Consider the following 24,965-nt stretch of genomic DNA (forward strand, 5'->3'; position numbering starts at 1 on the left):
GATAAAGATCAACACAAATTTAAAACTTTCATCAAAGTGGATTAAAAAGTAAAATAATGAATGTATAAGATTAGGGACTCTTATTGAGCACAGGAGATGACAAATCCTTGCTCCATGATGCTACAAATGGTACCTTGATGGTATTAAATTTAATGAAATGGGTATTTTCATTTTCTTAATGAGGTGGATATTTCTAAGAAAATTTAGTAATCTAAAACTGATGCAGCAATGAATTTGGAAACCTGAGTGTATCAGTACCCTTGGTAGAAAATAAACACTCCTCGGAAAGGGATATGGCTTAATTTATTAAACCACTACTGTAAAATCCTCAAGGAACTGATCATTCTATATCACACCATTTATAAAATTTCTGAGCCACATTATGAGATATAGTGAAAGCGTCACATTGTTTTTCTGCCATTTAACTTTACCACAATGCAATTAACCACCTTATTTCAGGGCCTCGACTATATAGCAGAAAAGTAACCATTGTCATGTGGACCTAATTCCCTTTATCATTTCCTCCTTCTCTCTCTCCCTCTCCTTGGCATGGCATTTACCTTCAAAGGCCTTAAATAAAGTCATAATACGGCCGTGTGAGCTGTCTCCAGCACCCAGGTTGGCGTCTGCCTGGGGGTTCAATTCCTATGGCAGTCTCTCTTCATTGTCATTTGCTGGGTCCAGGTTGGCCTTATCTGGTTTCCTGGTCACTTAACTCTATTACTGTCTTCTGCCCAAATCCCTCTCTCACCTGTGAAACCTCTCCAGTCGTCACAGTATTCAAACTTCCAGGAAGAAATACTTTTGGAGGCTGTCTCATTGCTTCTTAGGCTATAAACGGCTCTCCAAGGGTCCGACTCACTTTGGGCCTCCTAGACATTGGGCAGAGGTCTGACCTAGTTGCCTCATATCCTCAAGCAGAGCTGAGGAACACTTCTGTGCTTAGCGTCTTTCAGGTGCAACCAGACCTGAAACTGAGCACAGATCTCTTCTGGTCTCAAGCCTGTAATGTTTCCTGGGAGGTCATCACCATCTCCTCTCTCCTGTAGGACCTTAAGGGTTGGAATGGGGTCCACATGGGAGGGTCGGGGAGTACTTGATGCTTTCTTGAAGACCATACCAATGTCTACACCTTGCTTGCTCTCTGTCCTCCTTGTAGTGGACAGAGAGAGGACAGGAAGAGACTCTGTCCTGTTAAGAGACTATTAGAAACCTGGAGTCAAGAATGTGGTGGTCAGGAGACTCCTTGGGCTTATCAACAGTGAAACTGAGTGCCAGTCACTTGGTCATGTCCAACTCTTTGTGACCCCCTGGACTGTAGCTCACCAGGCTCCTCTGTCCACAGACATCTCCAAGCCAAGAATCCTGGAGTGGGTGGCCATTCCCTTCGCCAGAGAATCTTCCCAACCCAGGGGTTGAACCCAGGTCTTCTACATTGCAGGCAGATTCTTTACCGTCTGAGCCACCAAGTATATGCCCTGTCAAAATATTTTCTTAAACTTAGATGTGGCCTTTCACTTCCTAAATTAAAAACCTGGTGCTTCTGAGTCTCTGCTTCCACTAGAATAGGAAACTGAGGAGGAAAGGAGTTTTCTGAACTTGTGGGCTAAAAATGAACATCAAATTATTTAAACTGTTCTTAGGAATTAGATACGAAAAGTTGGAGAGTTCCATTTTTACCAATTTATCATAATGAATACAGATAATATGCAAACAATGTAGATAATATTAGCATATCAATGATCATTTTATTAGCTATAATTGATATGTTTATAATAGTAAATAAATATATCAATGCTAGCAATTTATTTTAAAAATAGACCAGGTTGTATCACAGGAATGCAAGGTACATATTTGTTACTTGCCTGTGTTTTTGTGTAATTTTTTTTTAATTTAGCAAGAAATTAATGATCAAGTCACTTTGTGAAGGGGTGTGGTACCAAAAGGGCTTTCTAGGTGGCTCTAGAGGTAAAAAACCCGCCTGCCAATGCAGGAGACATAAGAGACTTGGGTTTGATCCCCGGGTTGGGAAGATCCCCTGGAGGAGGGCACGACAACCCACTCTGGTATTCTTGCCTGGAGAATCCCATGGACAGAGGAACCTGGCGGCCTACAATCCATATCATCACAAAGAGTCAGAGATGACTGAAGGGACTTAGAATGCATGCATGCTCAGTACAAAAAACACAGTGTTTCATAAAATATCTAACACAGACCTCAAGGATCTTAAGATCTGGTTGGAGAGTCAGATGATACTAGTTCGTTATATGTACAAGAAATATTTTAAAGCAGTACATTCGTTTTTCCAATAAATTATATAAATATGCTCTAGGTGTTCATAGAATATCAGATTACTGTAGAGTGATGTGTGTGTGTGTGTATGTGTGGTTGAGTCATGTCTGACTCTGCGACCCCATGGACTACAGCCCGCCAGGCTCCTCTGTCCATGGGATTCTCCAGGCGAGAATACTGGAGTGGGTTGCCATTTCCTTCTCCAGAGAATCTTCCTGACCCAGAGATCAATGTTGCGTCTCTTATGTCTCCTTCATTGGCAGGTGGATTCTTTACCACTCATGCCACCTGGGAAGCACAGAGTGATAGGAAGGAATTTACCAAGAGGGGTAATATGATTTCAGTCTTAAAAGATAAGCTGGGTTTGTATGAAATGAGGATATTTTAGATAGGCAATACAACAGGTAAAATTATGAAGGAAGGAAGAAAAGCTAATTATATACATATTAGCGATTCAATGAGTGAACTTTCTATGACAAAAGAAGGAAATGTTAAGGTTTAGAGACACTGTGACTTACAAATTTTGCTCCTGAGGTACTATGGATTTAAAAGATATCTTGTGTATTATTTAACATGCTCAGCTGGTAAAAACAATTTAGAGTATGTCAGTCTACATAAGAGATATGTTTATTCTGTGTGAATAACAAGATTTATTGACTGTAAATTCAGTGTACTTCTCCCCAACGATTACCACCAGGGTGCGGGTCAAGTCCCCAACCTGCTTTCTTTCGACTTGGTCTCTCTCAAGACTTGGCTTCAAATGTGGTCAACTCTTCTGCTGCCTACTTTATCTCTATTTTTAATAGAGATAATAATACCAGTCACTGTAGTATTTTTTAACTTCAAAAATTTATTTTTATTAAAAAATTATTTATTTGTTTTTTGCTTCCCTGCGTCTTTGTTGCTGCACGCAGGCTTTCTCCACCTGCGCTGCACGGGCCTCTCGTTGCAGTGAGTTCTCTTGTTGCCGAGCACCGGCTCTAGGCACGTGGACTTCAGTAGCTGTGGTTCATGGGCTTAGCTGCTCAACACGTGTAATCCTCCCAGAGCAGCGGTCAAACCTGGGTCCCCTGCACTGGCAGGCGGATCCTTAACCACCGGACCACCCGCCAAGTCCCTCTCTGGAATCTTTTCTGTTCTTATCAAGGTATGATCCTTATCAGTCAAATGGAGATAGAGTTGTTGCTGAAATTATACACAAAATGTTAAAACTTTCACAAAATGAACTTGGAATTGAGGAAGAATAACTGCTGCAGTGACAGATTTTTGTTGCTGGTTTGTCACCTAAACGTGAATTGTTTTTCTAATTGGGCTGTGGATTTCTTGGGGGTCGAAGAGTAGACATGGTTCTTTGTGTGTACTATATGATTAATGAGAACTTCCACAACATCTCTAAAGACAGTTACTGAACTGGAAACACATAGCTACTTTATTTCTCAGGGGCTACTGAGAGAAGAATCCTTACCCACTATTCTCACCTTCCACTTCTCTCATGCCGCTGCCAGGTGGTCATGTGTTCCTCCCCCTACTTCCTTTTTCTTTCCTATTTTTAAAAGTATTTATTTATTTAGCTGTGCCAGGCCTTCGTTGTGGCATGTAGGATCTAGTTCCTTGACCAGGGATCAAACCTGAGCCCCCTACATTGGGACTGCAGAGTCTTAGCCACTGAACCACCACAGAAGTCCCCTGGTGCCTACTAACTCTCTGATCCAAGGGTACTAGCCTCTCACTTACACAGGTCTGAATCTAAAGGGAGCTTGCTTTTTCACCCACTCTGCTTTTCCTCTGCTTCCTTTGTCCATTCCTAGAGGGCATTGCAAAAACATCTGCTCCTACCTTGCATCAGCTTTACCTCTTTTATTCTTTCTCAATCTCTAATTTTCTCCTTTGTTGTTATTCCCAACATATTGCACTTACTTACTCTCTAAGTATTTGTTGATTGATTGGTTGGTTCTGCATAATGCAAAAAGGTTACCGACTCTATTTAAAAAATAATGAGATTTGTGACTTCCCGAAAGCATAAGTAAGGAACAGATAAACTCTTGCATGACAAATTGAGAAAGTAAATACTTTATCTTATTAGATTGCTTCCACTGAGATGCAAATGAAACAAGTGATAGATCACCACCATCAACTAAGTTACAAACACTGCTTTGGTCTATAACAACCATTATTATATCTGCAATCATTTTTTTTTGTTTTGTTTTGTTTTAAAAATTACTGTCTTGGTCAAAGGGAACATGAAAAATGCCCATTGGGTCAATAATGTGTTCTTTTCATCTGACTCCAACTCCTAACAGTGGTTGCAAATGTGTTAAATGTTGGTCAGTGTGGGGCTCCATCAGGAAATAAGAGGTCAATGCCAGCATAAAGAGTAGCAGTCATAGTAGTAGCCACAATATCTTATCCATTTGCTATTATTCTATTAGCAGATAGGCTATGGACTCTAAAATGTTTGAAATGGGAAGATCTGGATTTTTTATTAATTTTAATTCAGTTGGTGTTTTTAGCTATAGTAGACTGGCTTCACTCGTGTGTGTGTGTGTGTGTGTGTGTGTGTGTGTGTGTGTGTTAGTTGCTCAGTCATGTCTGACTCTTTGTGACCCCATGGACTGTCGCCCGCCAGGCTTCTGTGTCCATGGAATTCTCCAGGCAAGAATACTGGAATGGATTGCCATTCCTTTCTCCAGAGGAACTTCCCAACCCAGGAATCCAACCCTGTTCTCATGCATGGCAAGCAGATTCTTTACAGTTTGAGCTACAGGAAGGTCTGTTCACTCATTCTCTTCCTCAATTATATTCGCTATCCTTACCATTGGACTTCCCAGGTGGTGCTAGTGGCAAAGAATCTGTTTGCCAATGCAGGAAATGTAAGAGACATAGGTTCCATCCCTGGCTCAGAGGATCCCCTGGAGGAGGGTATGGCAACCAGTTCCAGGATTCTAGCCTGAAGAATCCCATGGATAGAGGAGCCTGCCCGGCTATGGTCCATAGAGTCACGAAGAGTCGGACATGACAGAAGCAACTTAGCACATCCTTACCATGGCTTCATGGAGGCAAAATGAACTTCTAACTCCATAATTTGAAGCATCCCTCTCAAATTTTAGAAATATAATGAAATTGACTGAGTAGGTCATTTAGTTTAAGCATTGTTTATGCTTTCATTATAGGATTATTAATTACATCAGTGGGTCTCTTTGTTCTGTTTTTCAAAAGGTAGTTTATTTTATTTATTTATTTTTGGCTGCACGGGCTTTCTCTAGTTCCAGTGAGCAGGGGCTACTCTGTAATTGCAGTGTGAGGGCGTCTCATTGTGGTGGCTTCTCTTGTTGGGAAGCACAGGCTCTAAGACACATAGTGAAGTGAAGTCACTCAGTCGTGTCCAACTCTTTGTGACCCCATGGACTGTAGCTTATCAGCCTCCTCTGTCCATGGGATTTTCCAGGCAAGAGTGCTGGAGTGGATTGCCATTTCCTTCTCCAGGGGATCTTCCTGACCCAAGAATCGAACCTGGATCTCCTGCATTGCAGGCAGACCCTTTACCTTCTGAGCTACCAGGGAAGCCCCTAATGTGGGGGAAGCCCAGCGATACTGGAGTAGGGAGCCTATCCCTTCTCAAGCATACTAAGACACATGGGCGTCAGTAACGTCAGCTCATGAACTCTAAAGAGCTGGCTCAGTAGTTGCGGAACACAGGCTTAGCTGCCCTGCGGCATGGAGGATCTTCCTAGACAAAGGATTAAAACTATGTTCCCTGCATTGGTAGGTGGAGTCTTAACCACTGGGTTAAGTCTTAACCAAGGAAGCCCCACATCAATGATTTTTTAATCACCAGATTAAAAAGTCAGGGACCATGACTTGTTCATCTCTATTTATATAAAAAGTCTGGAAATTAGAGATGCTCAGTAATTAATTGGATGAATACTTAATTAATTGGATGAATAAGTGCCTATGAATGGAAGAACTGGGAACAGAGGACAAAAGGCGCTTCTGTCAGTTCAAGATGTGATTAAACAGAGGGAATCTGGACAAGCAAAGCCCATTTGGAATAAGGGCATTTCTTCAGTTTGGTTGAAAGTTTTAATACATACGTTAGGAAAGATCGAATGTAATCAAATTTGAATCCCAGATTGAAGGCCAGATTTAAGAGTTTGTGTCTTGATTCTGCAGATAGTAGGGCTTCCCTGGCGGCTCAGATGGTAAAGAATCTGCCTGCAATGCAGAAGATCAGTGTTCGATCCCTGGATCGGGAAGATCCCCTGGAGGGGGAATGTTTACCTACTCTAGTATTCTTGCCTAGAGAATCCCATGGACAGAGGAGCCTGGCAGGCTACAGTCCCTGAGGTTGCAAAAAGTTGGACACCATTGAGAGACTAACACTTCTACAGATAGTAGGAAGTTAGAACCATTTGTAACAGCAGAATGACACAAAAGAAACAGTGCTTTAGGAAGAGGAGGTGAGTGAAGAAGTTTACATATAAAGGAAAGAAGGGCCAGGACTAGAGTGGTAGAAGCAGAATAGCAAAGCAGGGAAGATGGAAGACAAGCTTTGAAGGATGAATTATCAGGATTTTTGTTATGTTTAGATTTGAAGAGCAAGAGAGAACTATGTGAAAGATAATTGTTTTCTGATTCAGAATCAGGATAACAAAAACCTGTTAATCCCATTGCTAATAACAGAGGAAATAGGTACCAGCTTGGGAGGGGAGAAGGCATTGGAAATAGATTTTAGGAACTTTAAATTTTAAGAAGGTTGGAAAATATATGAGTATAACTATGCCACACAGGCTTCCCTGGTAGCGCAGATGGTAAAGCGTCTGCCTACAATGCAGGAGACCCGGGTTCGATTGCTGGGTCAGGAAGATCTCCTGGAGAAGGGAATGGCAACCCACTCCAGTATTCTTGCCTGGAGAATCTCATGGATGGAGGAGCCTGGTGGGCTACAGTCCATGGGGTCTCAAAGAGTTGGACACGACTGAGCAACTTCACTTCACTTCTTCACACCACACACAGTTTAAAATCTGGGAGTAAAATTCTGAAGAAAGAATTGAATCAAAAATAAACATTTGGTAGCATCTACATAATTTCTCAAGAATGGAAGAAATCTGTAAGGGAGATACTGTACAGGAATTGTAGCAATAATAATTAAACTCTTGGATCATCTTGGTCAAATCTGGTTATTTTTTGGAACAATGCATATGGAAAGATAGATGATCAAATTAATCTTTATAGTCATTTCCCACATTAGCAAACAAGTTAATTTATTTGGTTGGTTTGTTATTTGAGTTATAATTAACAGACAATATTATATTATTTTAATATATTATTCAGGTGTACAACATAGTAATTTGATATTTTATAAATCATGAAATAACCATCACAATAAGTCTACTTACCATCAGTCACCATACAAAGTTGCCATGATATTATTGATTATATTCCCTGTGTGTACATTACATCTCCATGACTTATTTATTTTATAGCTGGAAGTTTGTGCCTCTTAATCCCTCCTAACCTATTTTGTCTGTCTCCCACTCCCTCTGGCAACCACTGGTTTATTCTCCATCTCTATGAATCTGTTTCTGCTTTGTTTGTTCATCTGTTTTCTGTTTTAGATTCCACATATAAGTGAAATCCAATGATATTTTTCTTTGTCTGACATTTCAGGGAGCATAATATCCTTGAGGTCCTATCCATGTTGTTGCAAATGGTAAGATTTTGTTCCTTTTTATGGCTCAGTTAGATTCCATTGTGTATATACACTGCCTCTGCTTTATCAATTCATCTATTGATGGATTCTTAGAGTGCTTCCATGTCTTGGCTGTTGTAAATAATGCTGTAGGGAACATAGTGATACACATCCTTTTTGAACTAGTTCTTTCATTTAAAGGAACAAGAAAAAGAACAAGCAAAGCCCAAAGTTAGTAGAAGGAAGAAAATAATAAACATCAAAGCCCAAATAAATTAAATCAGAAATGAAAGAGGGAAAATTACAACTGATACCACAGAAACACAAAGTGTTGTAAGAGAATATTATGAACAATTATATACCAAAAAATTAAGCAACTTAGAAGAAATGGATAAATCCTAGAAATGTACAAGCTTATGAGCCTGATTATTTAACTTATATGCAGAGTACATCATGCAAAATGCTGGGCTGGATGAAGCACAAGCTGGAGTCAAGATTGCTGGGAGAAATATCAATAACCTCCGATATGCAGATGGTACCACCCTTATGGTAGAAAGTGAAGAGGAACTGAAGAGCCTCTTGATGAAAGTGAAAGAGGAGAGTAAACAAGCTGGCTTGAAACTCAGCATTCAAAAAACTAAGATCATGGCATCTGGTCCCATCACTTCATGGCAAATACATGAGGAAACAATCGGAATAGTGACAGACTTTATTTCCTTGGGCTCCAAAATCACTGCAGATGGTGACTGCAGCCATGAAATTAAAAGATGCTTCCTCCTTGGAAGAAGAGCTATGACTGACCAAGACAACATACTAAGAAGCAGAGACATCACTTTGCCAACAAATGTCTGTCTAGTCAAAGCTATGGCTTTTCCAGTAGTCATGTATGGATATGAGAGTTGGACCATAAAGAAAGCTGAGTGTCAAAGAATTGATGCTTTTGAACCCTGGTGTTGGAGAGGACTCTTGAGAGTCCCTTGGACTGCAAGGAGATCAAATCAGTCAATCCTAAAGGAAATCAGTCCTGAATATTCATTGGCAGGCCCGATGCTGAAGCTGATGCTCCGATACTTTGGCCACCAGATGCGAAGAACTGCTTCCTTGTAAAAGACCCTGATGCTGGGGAAGACTGAAGACAGGAGGAGAAGGGGATGACAGAAGATGAGATGGTTGGATGGCATCACCGACTTGATGGTATGAGTTTGAGCAATTTCCAGGAGTTGGTAATAGAACAGGGAGGCCTGACATGCTGCAGTCCATGGGGTTGTGAAAAGTCAGACACAACTGAGTGACTGAACTGAACTGACTGATGAGCCTGAATCATGAAGAAATAGAAAACCTGAATAGACCAATTACTAGTAATTAAATTTTTAATAAAGAAGTCCAGTTCCAAATAATTTCACAGGTGAATTACACCAAACATTTAAAGAAGAGTTAATACTTATTTTTCTCAAATTATTTCTCAAAAAGTATAGAGGAAGAAACATTTCTAAACTATTTTGCCAGGCTAATACTACCCAGATGTCAAAACCAGATAAAGATACCATAAAGAAAGAAAATTACAGGCCAATATTTCTGATGAACATTGATGCAATAATTCATCTCAACAAAATATTAGCAAACCAAATTCAAATGTCAGCTAACTTACACAAATTTTATAATTCACTTCAGATTTTATTTTTGTTCTGAGGGTTCCCAGGACAAAAAATAGTATCACACAGTAGGCTGTTTGAATGTATTTGTTGAAATCTTTCTAATTTACACTTGGAGAACTTACACACTTTTCTGAGAAGGAAGTATGTTTAAGATTAATTCCTAGCACCAGGTGATTTTATCCATAAACTCTTTAATATATACTACTAAACTATAAGTTTTTTTTCTGACATAAAGACACTGCTAACATCATATTAAATTCAATTAACATATTTTCTTAATGTTATTTATTATGCAATCCACGGTTTAGTTTCTCCAACTTGATAAAAAATCTCTTTTCATGGTTGATTTATTTGACTCAGGAAGCACATGAAAGTCACAGTTATTATCACTTATTATATTATTTGCTCTATTTAATCCAGAACAGTCTCACCTTCTTTTTTCCCTCTTGCCATTGATTTATTGGGGCAAGTGGATCATTTGTCTCAGGTCTTGAGGAATGATTAATATTCTGTATTTTTCTGCTTATTTCCTTGTGGTATTGTCTAACTTGTCTCTAGCTCCTATTTTTCTTAAACTAGAAGTTAGTTTGAAAGCTTCAATTGGATTCAAATTGAATTTTTTTTTTGCTAGAGTATTTGTAGTGTTTATTTCTTATTATGTTATACCAAAAGGCTTGTAATAAGTGGTTGCCCAACTTTTAGTGATGGCTAAGTTGGATCCTTGGTTTTGGTGGTGACAAACTGATACTCCCATTGTTAAATTTTCCTCTTAGATTTTTCTCCTGATGGCCTTTTTCTCATTCTATCACTTTTTTAACATTTACTTTCTGTAATTTTTCTTTAAATAGCTTTCCTTCATCAACTGGGACTATTTTAAATATATGACACAGGGTTGATGGGATAAAAGGTTCTTTCTTTCTCTTTAATTGCCATTTTCAAAATAAGAAGTCATGGCTCTAATTGCCTCCAGTGAGTTCTGATGAGTCTTGCTACTTTTTTGTTTTTGCTCTCTTGTTCTCTTTTCTGGAATAGTGTTATGACTCCTACATTTTTATTAAATTATTTTCAGTGAACTGAAGTTATTGTTTTTGCACTCAAATTACAGTATTCCATCTTTGGCCAACCTGGCTCTTATCTCATTTTGATATAACCCTAGTATAGTTTGGTGACTTTTTTTGGGGTCACAATAGAATATCTAAGGCTTATCTTATAAATTTTTTGGTCTGAATCTGTCCCTTTCCATAAGGATCTCTAGTTTCTTTTTAATAAGTGGATGATATTTAGTGTTCACAATCTGACACTATGTTGGGTCACTGATTTTCGATCTTTTCAGTAGACAGAGCTAGCCAACTTCTTATCACCGAAAAATATAAACATACCCAAAAGTTCACCCAGGTGGCTCAGTGGTAAAGAATCCACCTGCCAATGCAGGACATGCAGTTTTGATCCCTGGTTCAGGAAGATCCCCCGGAAGAGGAAATGGCAACACACTCCAGTATTCTTATCCAGAAAATCTCATGGATCTGGCAGGCTACACTACGTGGGGTCTCAAGAGTCAGACACAACTTAGCAATTCAGCAAGCACAAAAGTTGAGAGAGTAGCATAATAAATTCTTCATGTGCCGTCATCCAGTTTTTCAACAGATATCAGTATTTTTCTCATTTGGTTATATTTGGTTCCCAACACTTTCTATAAAAAGTTCTTGGCAAGTGACAGGAAGTAGAATGCCATAAATGAGAAACCACAAATGGAAAGCAAAAATAAACAAATGGAACTATAGCAAATTAAAAAGCTTTTCCACAGTGAAAGAAACCATCAACAAAATGAAAAGACAACCTACTGAATGGAAGAATGTATTTGCAAATGATATAGCCATTAAAGGATTAATATCCAAATTATATAAATAACTCATATAATTCAATATCAGAAACCCCAAGAAATCTGGTTAAAAAATGGGCAGAGAACCTGAATAGATATTTCTCCAGAGAAGACATTCAAATGGCCTGCAGGCACACTCAACATCAGTAGTCATCAGGGAAATGCGACTCAAAACTACAGTCAGATACTGCTGCATATCTGTTAGCATGGCTATCATCAGAGTCAATAAATATTAACAAGTGTTGGTGAGAATGTGGAGAAAAGGGAACTCTTGTCCATTGTTGGTGGGAATGTAAATTGGAATGTAAATTTGGAAAACAGCTTGGAGTTTCCTTAAAAATTTAAAATAGAACTACCATATGATCTAGCGATTCCAGTTCTGGGTATTTACTTGAAGAAAACAAAAATAGTTGCTTGAAAAGCCATATGCACCGTTATGTTCACTGCATTACTACTTAACGATAGCCAAGAAATGGAAGCAACCCAAGTGTTTATCAAAGGGTGAAAGGATAGAAATCTTGCCATTTTGGACAACATAGATAGACCTAGAAGGTATTATGCTAGGTGAAATAAGTCAGACAAGAGAAAGACAAATACCATATAATATCACTTATATGTAGAATCTAAAAAAAATAAAGCAAATGAACAAACAAAATAAAACAGAAACAGAGTCATAAATACCGAGGGTAACTGGTGGTTGCCAGAGGAGAGGAGGGCAGAGGTTTAGGTGAAAGGGATTAAGAGGTACAAACTTACAGGTACAAACTTAAGAGGTACAAAGTCACAGGGAGGTAAATAATACACAACTTAGTAACACTGTAATAATTTTGTATAATGACAGATGCTATTAGACATCATGATGATCACTTTGTAATGTATTTAAATGTCAAATCACTAGGTTGTACACCTAAGAGTAACATAATAGTATATATCAGCTCTATTTCAATAAAAAATAAGATAAATTATAGGCTCTGTATTTTAAGGATTTATTAAAAATTAATATATTGACTATTTATAAATTTTAATCTAATTTGCCTTTATAACCCTTAATTTGAGATTAAAGGATAAGGAGATTTGGAGGAAGATGCGATTGGTATTAAAATCAGATGTCAGTGTAGCATTTGTGCTTTGATTTTTCCAGTATAGAGAAGGAAGATTAATACTTTCCAAAAGTATTAGTGATTTATATTTTATCAATTTTTCTGTTTCTACAGTATGAAACCCTGGAGGGCAGAATATACTTTTGGATACCCTTCTGAGCCAGAATCCAGCAAATTGGAGACATTTAATAAGACAAATCAGAGATAATGCTGATACATTAAACCTAAAAAAGAGAAGCACGGAAAATGAAATTGACAAAATGAAATAGTGAGGAAAGATGGTTGCAGATAAATTGGGCTATCCAAAATTAAAAGTCAGAAAACAAATTATCATTTGTCAAGTATAAATTATTGTTCCCTAAGAAGAGGTGGCAAAAATACACAGAAGAACTGTACATAAAAAAATCTTCATGATCAAGATAATCACGATGCTGTGATTACTCACCTAGAGCCAGACATCCTGAAATGTGAAGTCAAGTGGGCCTTAGAAAGCATCACTACGAACAAAGCTAGTGGAGGTGATGGAATTCCAGTTGGGCTATTTCAAATCCTGAAAGATGATGCTGTGAAAGTGCTGCACTCAATATGCCAGCAAATCTGGAAAACTCAGCAGTGGCCACAGGACTGGAAAAGGTCAGTTTTCATTCCAATCCCAAAGAAAGGCAATGCCAAAGAATGCTCAAACTACCGCACAATTGCACTCATCTCACATGCTAGTAAAGTAATGCTCAAAATTTTCCAAGCCAGGCTTCAACAATATGTGAACCATGAACTTCCAGATGTTCAAGCTGGTTTTAGAAAAGGCAGAGGAACCAGAGATCAAATTGCCAACATCCACTCGATCATGGAAAAAGCAAGAGAGTTCCAGAAAAACATCTATTTCTGCTTTATTGATTATGCCAAAGCCTTTGACTGTGTGGATCACAATAAACTGTGGAAAATTCTGAAAGAGATGGGAATACCAGACCACCTGACCTGCCTCTTGAGAAACCTATATGCAGGCCAGGAAGCAATAGTTAGAACTGGACATGGAACAACAGACTGGTTCCAAACAGGAAAAGGAGTACATCAAGGCTATATATTGTCACCCTGCTTATTTAACTTCTACGCAGAGTACATCATGAGAAACGCTGGACTGGAAGAAACACAAGCTGGAATCAAGATTGCTGGGAGAAATATCAACAACCTCAGATATGCAGATGACACCACCCTTATGGCAGAAAGTGAAGAGGAACTAAAAAGCCTCTTGATGACAGTGAAAGAGGAGAGTGAAAAAGTTGGCTTAAAGCTCAATGTTCAGAAAACGAAGATCATGGCACCTGGTCCCATCACTTCATGGGAAATAGATGGGGAAACAGTGGAAACAGTGTCAGACTTTATTTTTGGGGGGCTCCAAAATCACTGCAGATGGTGATTGTAGCCATGAAATTAAAAGACGCTTACTCTTTGGAAGAAAAGTTATGACCAACCTAGATAGCATATTGAAAAGCAGAGACATTACTTTGCCAACAAATGTCCGTCTGGTCAAGGCTATGGTTTTCCCAGTGGTCATGTATGGATGTGAGAGTTGGACAGTGAAGAAGGCTGAGCGCCGAAGAATTGATGCTTTTGAACTGTGGTGTTGGAGAAGACTCTTGAGAGTCCCTTGGACTGCAGGGACATCCAACCAGTCCATTCTGAAGGACATCAGTCCTGGGTATTCATTGGAAGGACTGATGCTAAAGCTGAAACTCCACTACTTTGGCCACCTCATGCGAAGAATTGACTCATTGGAAAAGACTCTGATGCTGGGAGGGATTGGGGGCAGGAAGAGAAGGAAGGGGACGACCAAGGATGAGATGGCTGGATGGCATCACCGACTTGATGGACGTGGGTTTGAGTGAACTCCGGGAGTTGGTGATGGACAGGGAGGCCTGGCGTGCTGCGATTCATGGAGTCGCAAAAAGTCAGACATGACTGAGCGACTGAACTAAACAAATTATATTTTGCAACTTATTAAAGCCTTCTATTAAACAACATTGCTAATTTGTTCTGGTGATTCTCTAAATCTGCTTTAACAGAACCATAGTCATGGGAACTGAACCAAGGTATTATGACAGTAACATGGGATAATGGTGCTGATGTTTTTATATATTCTAAATTTGTGGTGCTGATAAAGAATTTATTGTGGTGGCTAAGTCTAATATATGATTTATATTGCATCAGCAGCAGAATTGCAACTGAAATTGCAAAGTATCATGGCTATTTTTAAAATGGCTTTTCTATATCTTAATTCTTATTCTAATTGCTTCAGGAGTTTTTTTGTCGTGCTTATTCTTTGCCAAAAATACAATGTGGTATTTCAATTGAGAGGCTCATATTATTGCCATTGTTGGAGGTTTTATGCAGATTAGGCAAAACAATGTGTATGTTTTGGTAAGCAGGTTTAAAGCCTTCTCATGACAAGTTCCATTCTTTAAGAATACTTCCCTCTCTATATTGGAAAAATCAAAACTCAAATGCTACACTGACATCTGATTGTCATACCAATCACATCTTCTTCCAAATCTCCTTATTTTAAATGAAGTGTATGATAGTTGCATAAAAAGTTAAAAGTTTGTTAACTTTTAAAATTAAATCAAAGCTATAATTCAAATGAGCTTTGGAGAAAACTAACTCTTGTCTGATTAGTTATTTTAATTGAGCATCTACAGCAATTATTGTACTTTAATATTTAAAATTGACAGTCAACCTCTCATGTCATATAGTAGGAGAAGTACAGACACTATTCTTCAATACCTTCTTCAGAAACTGTAGCCCTACTAATGCAGAGTATATCATGTGAAATGCTGGGCTGGATGAAGCCCAAGCTGGAATCAAGATTGCTGGGAGAAATAGCAATAACTTCAGATATGCAGATGACACAACCTTTATGGCAAAAAGTGAAGAGGAACTAAAGAGCCTCTTGATGCAAATGAAAAAGGAGAGTGAAAAAGCTGGCTTAAAACTCAACATTCAAAAAACTAAGATCACGGCATCTGGTCTCATCAGGTCAGTTCAGTTCAGTTCAGTCGTTCAGTCGTGTCCGACTCTTTGTGACCCCATGAATCGCAACACACCAGGCCTCCCTGTCCATCACTAACTCCCGGAGTTCACTCAAACCCACATCCATCAAGTCGGTGATGCCATCCAGCCATCTCATCCTTGGTCGTCCCCTTCTCCTCCTGCCCCCAATCCCTCCCAGCATCAGAGTCTTTTCCAATGAGTCAACTCTTCACACGAGGTGGCCAAAGTAGTGGAGCTTCAGCTTTAGCATCAGTCCTTCCAATGAACACCCAGGACTGATATCCCTTAGAATGGACTGGTTGGATCTCCTTGCAGTCCAAGGGATTCTCAAGTGTCTTCTCTGACACCACAGTTCAAAAGCATCAATTCTTTGGTGCTCAGCTTTCATCACTGTCCAACTTTCACATCCATACATGACCACTGGAAAAACCATAGCCTTGACTAGACACTTCATGGCAAATACATGGGGAAACAAGGAAAACAGTGACAGACTTCATTTTCTTGGGCTCCAAAATCACTGCAGATGGTGACTGCCGCCATGAAATTGAAAGACACTTGCTCCTTGGAAGAAAAGCTATGACCGACTTAGACAACATATTAAAAAGCAGAGACATTACTTTGCCAACAAAGATCCATCTAGTCAAAGCTCTGGCTTTTCCAGTAGTCATGTATGGACGTGAAATTTGAACCATAAAGAAAGCTGAGCACTGAAGAATTGATGCTTTTGAACTGTGGTGTTGGAGAAGACTCTTGGGTCCCAGTCAATCTTAAAGGAAATCAGTCCTGAATATTCACTGGACAGACTGGTGCTGAAGCTAATGCTCCAATACTTTGGCCACCTGATGCGAAGAACTGACTCACTGGTAAAGACCCTGATGCTGGGAAAGATTGAAGTCAGGAGGAGAAGAGAATGACAGAGGATGAGATGGTTGGATGGTATCACTGACTCAGTGGACGTGAGTCTGAGCAATCTCCAGGAGTTGGTCATGGACAGGGAGTCCAGGTGTGCTGTAATCCATGGGGTTGCAAAGAGTGGGACGGGACTGAGCGACAGATCTGAACTGAACTAGTGCCAAAGAGCAAGGTTAGTGATGACCAGACAGTAGATATGCAGGAAGTCAGGCTGTGGCCTTCTTGAGTGCCACCCCTCTTCTCACTACTGTACTGTGTACCATGGTGCAGGAGGAGGTGAGCAGGACATGACTGCCGGTTGACTTGTGAACTGGCTGTGGGCAGTTGAAGGCTCTTCATCTGCTTCTGGTCCTTGGGATGAAACTTCTGTCCACTGTTCCCACAGTGGGAGCCATTTTCAAGGACGTGTAGCTTTGAGAGAGCAAGGTGTTGATAAGACTGCAGCCACCCAAAGACAAGCCTCTATATAGTTCCCTTGCTTATTAAACATGCCACATACCTGGCCTGGCTGCCACTTTCTTTGGTCTCTCCCTGACCTGCACGAATGGCCGCTAGTTCAGGTTTTACCTGGGAAGCTCTCGAGGGTGCCATCCAACAACAAAAAGTTCTGTCTCATTCTTCCATCTCTCCTTGCTCTCCATGTTCCCAGCCAGTTTCGAATTTCATCAGGAAGAAGTCCTGAGGTTGTGAACCAACATACAGTGAGACAATTTCTTTCTATTTTTTAAAAAGTGAAATGTTTATCCTAGAGCAGTATAAAATTGGAAGGTGAGAGTTTTAACTTCAGTTAAGTTGGCTCCTATGTGCTACTGAAGATTGATGAAGCCTTATTCTAAGACCCATTCTCATCTTCATTCCCAATTTGCTCTCCTCTGTTTCCTGCCCTCAGGCTCCTCATCAAGTTCTTCTCTTTCTTGGGTCCTGAACCCTCCCTGTGGAGACTCCTCTCTCCATGGAATTAGAGAATCTTTCTTTCTTTTTTTTTTTTTTTTAAAGATGGAAGAATCTTAAGGGACACCTGACAGACCCCAGAGCATTTCAGTGCCACTTATCAGCTCCCTATAGCAGATTTTGGCTGCCAGGAGCCTTACTTTTTTTTTTTTTTTTTTTAATAAAAATCTGTATTAATTTTTATTGGAATATATTCACAACACTGTGTTAGTTTCTGCTGTACAGCAAAATGAAACAGCTTCATGTATACATATATACCCCCTTTTTGGATTTCCTTCCCATCTCAGTCACCAAAGAGCATTGAGTAGAGTTCCTTGTGCTATTCAGTAGATTCTCATTGTGTGTGTGTGTGCTCAGTTGCTGCTTTCCCAGGCAGGGGTGATGGTGGTGTTGGTCATGACAATGATGTATGATGATTATTATAGACCACAGTATCAAGCCAGTAGTAAACAATTCATTAAAAAAAGAACCCCTCTGTCCCAAGCACTATACTAGGAATTTACATTTAAAGTTAACACAATTGTCTTGTGAGGAGAACCATTTTCCCATCTTAAATATGAAAAAAATACTGTAGTATAAGTGAAAAGTGAAAGTGAAAGTCACTCAGTCATGTCTCTTTGGACTAAACAGGCCATTGGAATTCTCCAGGACAGAACACTGGAATAAATAGCCATTCCCTTCTCCAGGGGAGCTTCCCAACCCAGGGATCAAACCCAGGTCTCCCACATTGCGGGTGGATTCTTTACCAGCTAAGCCACCAGGGAAGCCCACTGAAGTATAAGGTAATTGATAAAAACTGTAGTAAGAATAAGTGACTTGAATGTATGCGCCATCTATACTCCATGGTATCACCTCTGAAAAACATCAGTTTATTTCGACATGTGAATGATCCACGAATCAATACGTAGCATGTGCTCGTGTGTGTGTGTTTATATGTTCATGCTCAGTCATGTCTGACTCTTTGTGACCCCATGAACTGTGGTCCACCATGGGATTTTCCTGGCAAGAATACTGGAGTGGGTTGCCATTTCCTACTCTCCAGGGGATCTTCCTGACCCAGGGATCAAACCCACATCTCTTGCTCCTCCTGCATTGGCTGGTGGATTCTTTACCACTGAGCCACCTGGGAAGCCCAGGTTTCCACCTAGGGAAGCCCATTAGTTATTTTTTACATAGTAGTGTATATATGTTGATTCCAATCACCCAATTCATCCCCTGCCCCATGTTTGTTCTTTATATCTGTGTCTCTATTTCTGCTTTGCAAGTGAATTCATCAGTACCATTTTTTAAGATTCCATCATATAAGTGACATTATATGATGTTTGCTTTCCTCCTTATGACATATTTTACTTTGTATGACAGTCTCTAGGTCTATGCACATCTCTGCAAATGGTACTATTTCATTCTTTTTTATGGCTGAGTAATATTCCATTGTAGATCAGTACCACATCTTCTTTGGGAGGCTGCTGTCCAGAGCTACAGTGAGTTGGTAGATGCTTGCCTTCATTTCAGACTCTCCACCTACTATGACTAAGGCTCTTTTCTTCCAGAATTTACCTAAGATGTGAAGCATACCTTACATATCTTGGTTTTCTTCTAGAAACCAGTCTATTCCAAATATGAAGAATTTAGGTTATTCATATAACTATTCATATAACGTCTATACTAAGCTTTAGGAAGTAGTATTGTTAGAATAATTAACAAGGAGACCATTAGACCAAGGTATCTCTAAAGTCTATATAGCCTATGTAAACAAATTAAAACTTAAGCCAGAGTCAATTTCTGCAGATGTCTGAAGATCAAGAAAGGGCAACCTGAAGACAGCCAATCATAAAGAGCCAGCTAGGCTTAAGGTAGTGCCGACCTGCCGGGACTTCCTTGGTGGCTCAGATGGTAAAGCATCTGCTTACAATGCGGGAGACCTGGGTTAAATCCCTGGGTCGGGAAGATCTCTTGGAGAAGGAAATGGCAACCCACTCCAGTATTCTTGCCTGGAAAATCCCATGGATGGAGGAACTTGGTAGGTTACAGTCCATGGGGTCACAGAGTCAGACACGACTGAGCGACTTCACTTTCCTAGTCATTTTCAGTTTGGTGTTGCCCAATTTGAATCACTGTATGCTCAAAGAAAAATATACATGGTTAGATAGCCAACTCAATAGACAAGAATTTGAGCAAATTCTGGGAGATAGTGGAAGACAGAGGAGGCTTGCGTGCTGCAGTTCATGGGGTTGCAGAGTCGGACCTGACTTAGCAACTGAACAACATCAAAGCTCAAATAAGCTTTTCAAGAGTTTAATCTCCCTTACTTTATATTTTAACTAGAGTACATTAATATTATTAATAGTGTGCTATTATTATTGTGCTAAGGGAACGCAGAGGTGATGAATTATTTACGTAGGTATTTAGTAGTGTTGGACTGGGTCAGCAATAATACCAATACTTTAAGTCTGGGTGCAGTTTTCCTTCCAGTAACATGTGATGAATTTTTGTTCATCTTGCCCCAAAATATTGACCTCAAGCAACAGATATAATACAGTCCCAAGAGACAGAAACCTGGGAGTGAAGGCTCTCTTCTTGTCAAGTCTAATTTGCCATTAATGTCCTATTAATTCTACTTCACAGTTATCTCTTGACTCTGTTTTCCTTTTCCCAACACCTTTCTTATATTTTAGGGCTTCCCTGGTGGCTTAGCTGGTAAAGAATATGCCTGCAATGTGGGAGACCTGGGTTCAGTCTCTGGGTTGGGAGGATCCCCAGGAGAAGGGAAAGGCTACCCACTCCAGTATTCTGGCCTGGAGAACTCCATGGACTGTATAGTTCATGAGGTCTCAGAGTCAGACACAACTGAGCTACTTTCAGTTCACTTGACTTCATTTCTTCTTATACCTCAGGGCCTATAGGATAAAATTTTGAACTTTGAGTACAAGGCACTTTATCCTCTGACCATTGCCTGCCTACTTTGTGGCCTCATTTGTAGCCAGTACTCATTTGTGGTCATGAAAATGCAGGTCTCAGGTTTCCTTCTGCAGGAAGCATAACTGACTGATGGCCCCAATGCTGTTCTGGATTCATGCTTGTGTTCACATAAAGGCCAAGTTTCCCACAGGCTTCTCTCAGCCAAAGTCTGAGTAGCACGAGGATTTGTTCTAATGCATGCCCATTCTTTGGGGCTTCTGGGTGGTTCAGTGGTAAAGAATCTACCTGCAAGGCTGGAGATGCAGGAGTCATGGGTTCGATCCCTAGGTTGGGAATATCCCCTGGAGGAGGGCATGGTGACCCACTCCAGTACTCTTGCCTGGAAAATCCCATGGACAGAGGAGCCTGGTGGGCTGCAGTCCATGGGGCTACAAAGAGTAGGACACAACTGAAATGACTGAGCACGCATGCATGCCCATTCTTATGAGTTACCAGATCCTTGAACAGGTAATTTTGGCCAGAGGACTCCCCTGACTTCTGCCTGGCTGAAACTTTCTCAGAACTATGCCACATCCAAAACCGTGACTGTACAATCCTTGTCCATCTCCTCTCTCTCACAGGAGGTAGACCTGCACTGCAATCTGAAGGCTTTCCCTACCTCCTCAGGTTCCTTCTCCTTCACAGGTGAAGGTGTTAGTCACTCATTTGTGTCTGACTCTTTGCGACCTCATGGACTATAGCTCGCTGGGTTCCTCTGTCCATGGGATTCTCCAGGCAAGAATACTAGAGTGGGCAGCCATTCCCTTCTCCAGGGGATCTTCCCCATCCAGGAATCGAACCCGGGTCTCCTGCATTGTAGGCAGATTCTTAACTGTCTGAGCCACCAGGGAAGCCCATTCCTTCACAGGGCTTTTTTCTCAATAAATCTTTTGTACATCTAATCTCATCTTAGCATGTCTTTGTAGAGGACCAAAATGAACAATAGTGGTTCCAGGAATGATTTGAAGAAACAGCAGGGGCAACTGGGGATTTTTTAGCTGCGAAATGAAATGTTTTCTGCTTTACGCTCTACCAGTAAACAAGCCTTTTCCAAATAAAAATTTCTGAGCCCAGGTGAAACAAAGCCACCTATTCTGAAGCCATCAGCTACTTCCTCCCCAGTAAGCAATAAGCTCTGAAGAGTCGGGAGGATGTAAGAGGTGATCATCCACCACCTCTTACGGTAATCAAGGAATAGGATGTGAATAATCAAGAAAGTAGGATTGGCCCCAGATAGCTAGATGCATATGAAAGATGATTTCAGCAAGCCCGGATGCTTGAATCTTCCCATCCATGAGCTATCTGTGCTCAGTTGTGTCCGACTCTCTGTGACCCCATGGACTGTAGCCTATGAGGCTCCTCTGTGCATGGGATTCTCCAGGTAAGAATACTGGAGTGGGATGCCATGCCCTCCTCCAGGGGATCTTCCCAACCCATGGATTGAACCTGGGTCTCCTACATTGCAGGTGGATTTTTACCATCTGAGCCACCAGGGAAGCCCCTTCCCATCCATAGAAGATTGCTAAATCTCTTCATGTGAGAGATCTGGGTTTTCCTAATTAACAGTAATCTTTAGATTTTCAGGTTATCTGCCCCTTGCTGCAAACTTATATATACCCTGGCTCCTCCCCTGCCTCCTCAGAGTCAGCTCTCTCAGGATCACGTGATATATACTCTCTCCCAGCTTCAGTCCTAACATTCCTACTGAATAAAACCCAACATTCAACTTTTAGGTTGCACGTATTTTTTTAGTTGACATAGCTAAGGAGCCTGATGCTGGGAAAGACTGAAGGTAGGAGGCAAAGGGGAAGACAGAGGATGAGATGGTTGGATGGTATCACTGACTCAATGGTTCAAATGAGTTTGAGCAAACTCTGGGAGCTGGTGAAGGACAGGGAAGCCTGGTGTGCTTCAGTCCATGGGGTCACAGAGTCAGACACGACTGAGTGACTAACAACATCAACAAGCCAAGGAGCAAGGAAGGGATCAGTGTATGGAAAATTACGAAGTAGAAACATCAGGGGATAAGGGAGGATTCTGACTAAACTGACTTGACAGGATTCTTGCTGAAGACAGGCCAGGGTGAGCAGATATCACCTGGAGATTGGTAAGAAATGAGGAATTTGATCAGATATGGTGGGAGACTCTTGCTGAACTGGTTGATGCAGGCCCAGGCAGGATAGACACTGAGGCCTAAGGTCAAAACCTAATTGAGAAGAGGACTTAGAAGAGCCTGACCAAAGTCTGGCCAGATAGTTTTTGTTAAGCAGGAAAAAGCGATCCCAAATGTACTGCTGCCTTTTCACTGCTAATGTGAGTAAAAAAATATTAATCTTGGGTAGACTACAGAATCCAGGAAAAATCACACTAGGATTTTATTCAGAGACAGTAGTATTAAGTGGATCTTAAGGGCAATCTTAAGGGGAAAAGAAAATGTTATAGGAAATACACATGCATTTTTTAAAAAATTATTTTTTTTTTTCATTTTTGGCTGTGCTAGCTTCACCAATGCTTGGACTTTTCTCTAGTTGTGGTCTGTGGGCTTTTCATTGTAGTGGCTTCTCCGGTTGCAGAGCATGTGCTCCAGGACATGCAAGCTTCAGCAGTTATAGCACATCGGCTCAACAGTTGTGGCTCTCTGGCTTGAGAGCACAGGTCAATAGTTGTGGCTCAAGAGCCTAGTTGTGGGATCCTCCCAGATCAGGGATCAAAACTTTGTTTCCTGCATCAGCAGATGGTTTCTACATCACTGAGCCACCGGGGAAGCCCCAATATGTATTGTTTTTGAAGGAAGCATAAAGAGGAGAAGCAGTAAAGCAGTTATATCTTCAATACTTTAATGACTGGGGAAGCAGTAGCTAAATATTTTAGTTAGTTAGTTAAGTCGCTTGGTCAGTCGTGTCCAACTCTTTGCGACCTCATGGACTGTGGCCTACCAGGCTCCTCCATCCATGGGATTCTCCAGGCAAGAATACTGGAGTGGGTTGCCATTTCCTTCTCCACTTTGTTCTAGGAAAATGAATTATGTTGCTTGCTGCATTCACAGTCCTTGCACAATTCTACCATCTCCCTCATTCCCATACTCACAGCACATATGATTCAAATTATCCAAAGCAGTTGTATAATATAAAATAGCCCCCTTGGCTACAGACATTGGGTTAGGAGCACTTGATCTAATAGTAGCTGGTGTGTAGATCTGTTTGTAACCATGACTTAGCATGAATTGGTGATCTGGGTCAATTATATTCTTATTCCCACTTACATGACTGAGGAAAGAGGAATCAGTTAATAGCGGGTTTGAAGCCAAATATGTGTAGAGGGCAGCTCTTGAGATAGATTTGGAGCTGTAAATGAGCTATTAGACTTAGTTCTATGAAAAGTCAGGACAATCTGAGTTATAAGCAGAAGCGAGTAGGTGGAGAAAAGTTCCGAAATACATAGAGAAAAAAAAAACTTGGTTTTGGTATTATAGATTAAAAATGGTTGCAAATTCTTTGACACTTTGTCACTTTGGAATTTCAAGAGATTGTTAGCTTCCAGTTCCCATTTCTTTAAGTACTTACTCTAGAAAGTAAGCAACATGCAATGTCACCAAAATGCTCATGGAGGAGTCTATGTGGAGAATTAAGGCCTGTGATCAGTAGCCTGGGGTTAGCTCCCAGCCAATAGCAGCATCAAGGCTGTCAGGCAGGTGAGTAAGCCATCACGGGAGTGGATCCTCTAGGTGTTAGTGGAACTGCACCCACTGACCCCACATGGACCAGGTTAGAGCCGCCCACAAGCACCTCTGTTCAGACTGTGAGTTCATGAGCAGAATAATTGATGATGGTATTTTTACTCTTTATCATTTTTCATTGTGGTAAAATACACATAGCATAAAAGTTATCCTCTTAACCATTTTTAAGTGTACAACTCAACATTAAATATATCATATTGTTGTGCAATTGTGATCACCATTTGTCTTGAGTTCTTTTTATTGTACAAAATTGAACAATGGCAACCTCCATTGTACTTCCTCTCTCTATTAATTTGTTCTAGGAACCTCATGTAAGTGTGTATTTGTCTTTTTGTGACTGGCTTAGTTCACTTAGTGTAATGTCCTCTCCCTCTTGAACTACCCACCCTCCCATCCCACTCCTCTAGGTTGTCACGGAGCACCAGATTTGAGCTCCCTGTGCCGTACAGCAAATTTCCACTGGCTATTCAATTTTATATATGGAAATGCAAATGTTTCAATGCTACTCTTTCAATTTGCCCCGCCCTCTTCTTCCCTCTCTGTGTCCAAGTCTGTTCTCTATATTTGCATCTCCACTGCTGCCCTGCAGACAGGTTCATCAGTACTATCTTTCTAGGTTCCATATATCTGCATTAATATACAATATTTGTTTTCCTGTTTCTGACTTCACTATGTATAATAGGCTCTAGGTTCATCCATCTCATTAGAACGAAGTCAAATGTGTTCCTTTTATGGTTGAGTAATATTC

Source organism: Budorcas taxicolor, chromosome 6 (assembly GCF_023091745.1).
Source record: "Budorcas taxicolor isolate Tak-1 chromosome 6, Takin1.1, whole genome shotgun sequence".
Classification (NCBI taxonomy): domain Eukaryota; kingdom Metazoa; phylum Chordata; class Mammalia; order Artiodactyla; family Bovidae; genus Budorcas; species Budorcas taxicolor.